We start from the raw sequence: 3,838 nt of genomic DNA on the forward strand, positions 1-3,838 counted from the left end.
CTAAACAGCTATTGGTGATCACAGACATGATAATGTAGGTCAAAGACTGACATGGTTCATGTCACTGAGGGGGATTACTCAGCCCTTCAAAGCATGTATTTGTAAGGAATGCTGTCTGTGGACTGCTAAAAAAAAAAAACAACAACAACAACCGTGAGGGAAGGCATTTCAGAGCCATGAATCCCCAAGAACTGAAGGAAAGGGGAAGAGAACACACTGGCATTTATTTAGCAATTATTATCTTGCTGCATAACTTTACATTCTATTTAACCCCTAGAACAATCTTCTGAAGTGGGCATTATCACCATTTTACAGATGAGAAAACTGAGACTCAAGGAATTCCACAAAGAGTCAGTAATGAGGCTGGATATGTTACCTAAGTCTCTCTGGCACTAAAACTCATGTTCTTCTTCCTATGCCCCCGTTCCCCCTCTACTGAGGGCAAGGGACAGTGGTGCAGGGAATTCATTGGCGATATAGTAAGCAGTAATTCTGAGCACAGGCTTTTTTCTTTTTTACCCTGAATTGCTTTGAAATTTGTATCATTCCTTTTTTTTTTTTTTTTTTCTGTTTTAATGACCTTCTTGGTAGGAAGAGAGTGATAATTCTGTTGTGTAGCATGCTCCTGGTCCTGGATTCAAAGTGTGAATGAACAACTCTCATGAAATATGTTCAAAAAGAAGATACGTGCATGGACTTAAATATTTGGTTATTTGTGGAATCTAATTATATTCTGTATCAAATGTTTAAGACAATAGAAATATGGGAATACAGCCTTATCTGGTGAATACGTCTTAGCAGAACCCCAAATTTTCATTCCAACTCTGCACCTAACTCATGTAGAATGCTGTCTGTTCCGTTTCCTTGTGTGAAAACACAGGGAAGAGTGTGTATTCTCTTTTCCTCTGTAGGTCACCTTATCTAAGACAGGACTATCTTCATGGCCAGGTGATAACATTTCTTCTTTTATATAGGGCATTATGGAAAGAGGATAATAACAGAGCACTTGTTCACTGTCTTTAGAATGACACAGGACTACTGATACATAACCAGTCCCGTCAAGTAACTTTCTTCACTGGCTGTGGCATGTGACTTGGTCACAATATCTGAATCATTGATGATGATGCCTTAGCACATTTTCAACTAACTACCCTCCTTCTGGGAGAACATGAGTGATGATGATGCATGAAAGGGACAGAGCCAGAGAGTCAAACTTTGCATCCAATTCATGCTTTTCCCTGTAACACCCTATCTGGGAAGGTGCTGAGTCTAGAACGCTGCAAGGAACTGTGAATAATAATAATCGCAGCACTAAGTTCCCATTTCTCCCTTCTTCCCCCCTTTTTTTATTAATAAGGAAATAAGGAAAGTTTAGCATAATTACAAGTAGGTCACTTGCCCAGTGTCAAATAGCTAGTAAGGGGGAGAACCAGGAATCTAGATCTTTATAACCTGAAAGTTCACTCTGTAAGTCCCCAAACTCTATAAATCCCTGCACTGTATGGGCCACGTGGTACTGACCCAGCAGTCTAGTTTTGGCCTATTTTCATGATTGCAAATTAATATTTTCCAATCTACTATTGAATGCCATCTATACCTTTGTGCATGTGTATGCATGTATTTTATCATTTTATATAAGATACCCAATCCTTACATCAACAATTCTTCAGGATCTTTATCGTGTTCCACCCGGCAGGAGCTGAGGTACACAGAAGCCCCTCACTCCCGCCACGTTCTCGTTATTCATAAGGGGCAGGGCCACGTTTGGAATCCGCGGCTGGTTTTAGCCAAATCTGTTGCTCATTCCATGGTTTCTCACTTCCTTATAACAGACTCATTAGTTAACCACGCAGTGACTATTTAATATCCACCATGCCAGGCAACTTTTAAGATTTGCACGAGGTGAGCTCCACTCCCAGCTGCCGTAAGCAAAATATGCCAATTCAGATTATTCATTAGAAAGCCCTCGAAGGATTTTTGGTTTCTCACCTAACTGTCCGACCGTCATCTTTAAGCCCAGCTTCTGTCATTTACCCTTTTACTTCAACAACAAGCATAGTTTTGATGAATGAACTGGCTGAACGAATTTGAACTCATTGACCACTCCTTGCTCTGCCTCAGGCCAAACCACTTTCAGGTCACTGTGCCTAAAAAAGCAGCTGGGACTCTGCTGTTGTGCAGAAACATTTTTGACTGAGAGTCAGGAGACCTGGATTCTGTTATTGAGTGGGCCGTGAAACAGCAAAGTGACCTTGGCAAGTCACTTGATACCTCTAAACCTCAGTTGCCTTGTCTACGGAATGAAAGTTTTGAAATAGAAGATCTTTAAACACTCTTCTGGTTCTGACAGCCTATAAACACTCTTCTCTCTAGCCCCCTCCCAGAATAGCCTTGCTGCCATTCCGAAAATTGTTACTAGAGAAGAAAGGAAGAAACAATGGTAACTAATTCCATCGCATGGCTGCCTTGGAGCTCTTCATGAAATCCAGTGACTTGCTCACAGAGACGGGATCTGCCTTCCTAGGATTTGGTTTCTTGAAGGAGTCAGTTCAAGATTTACATTAGCAGTGTCTTTCCTCTGATTTCCTCTGATTCCTCTGATTTCAGAGGGAACTTGGAAAACAAGTACTTCAGGATAAGTCCCGAAATTCCCGGGCCTCTTCCTTGCTTTCTTTCCCTTCCTCAATGACTCTGTTCTCTCCGTGGCATTATTCACTGTGTCCCCACTCTCTTACCATGTCCCTCCTCTTTATTACCATCACCCATATTCTCCAGGATGAAATCCTTATCAAGCTAGCTGGCCTCTCCACAAAGCCTGTCAAGCAAATTCCTGGTGCCTGTGAGGCCTATTTGTGTCATCCAAGCTCTAGATAAGCTGACTGGCTGATGCAATCTTCCACCTGGGGCATCGCGATAGCTTTTTCTACACTTACCATGAAAATCCATGTCTATAACATGACTGTAGGAAATTATTTATGCGGGGAGAAGTGAAGATTGAATAAACTCCCTGTCATTTCACAGAACAAGCCCTGGTAGAAAGCAAATCAAAAAACGGAGCTCAAGGTATTTTACTCTTAGAGGAGAAAAACCACGCCTACCTACAGATTTACCTAGCTGATGTATTTCTTCCCCCCTCACTTCCTTTCATAGACACTTATTGCACACCTACCATGTGCCATACACTGTGTTGTGACCTGAGGACACAGAAAATAACAATTCAGATGACGTTCCCGTCTTCATAGGGTTGACAGCTTAGTCTATCTCTATTATAGCATTAATTAAATTCTGTTATAAATTTTAGTTTTTATATATGTTTCCTCAATAGATTGTGAGGTTTTAGAAAATAGGGGCCCTGTCCAAATCATGTCTGAATTGCGATGGTTGCAAACAGTCCCTGGTATACAGCAGATCTTAATAAATATTTATAAATGTATAAAAACATGGCTTTGTCGACATGTATACAAATATATGCACACCTCCAATGGTTTTTCCTTCCATTTAAAATAAGCTCCAAATGCCTTGCCACCTTCTACAAGGCTTTTCTTGATCGCCCCTGTCTCACTTTTTTTCTACTTTTACTGACTTGCAATGATCCAGTCTCCCTGACTGTCTCTTTGTTCCTTAAGCAGGTCAAGTTCTTATTAACCTCAGGACCTTTCTATATGCTGCATGCCCTCTGCCTGAAATACTTTTGCCAGGGAACCAGGCACAGTGAGCTCTTCCTAGTAACTCTTCTCTCAATTCAAATGGCCTTCAGCGACTGCCTGCTCTGTAGTTTCCTTCAGCCTCACTGAGTAATTCTCTATCTCATTGCTCTGATGTATTTCCTTCAGAACAC

This window comes from Rhinolophus sinicus, chromosome 1 (genome assembly GCF_057876585.1).
Source record: "Rhinolophus sinicus isolate RSI-liver-muscle chromosome 1, RSI-T2T, whole genome shotgun sequence".
In the NCBI taxonomy this organism is placed as follows: Eukaryota; Metazoa; Chordata; class Mammalia; order Chiroptera; family Rhinolophidae; genus Rhinolophus; species Rhinolophus sinicus.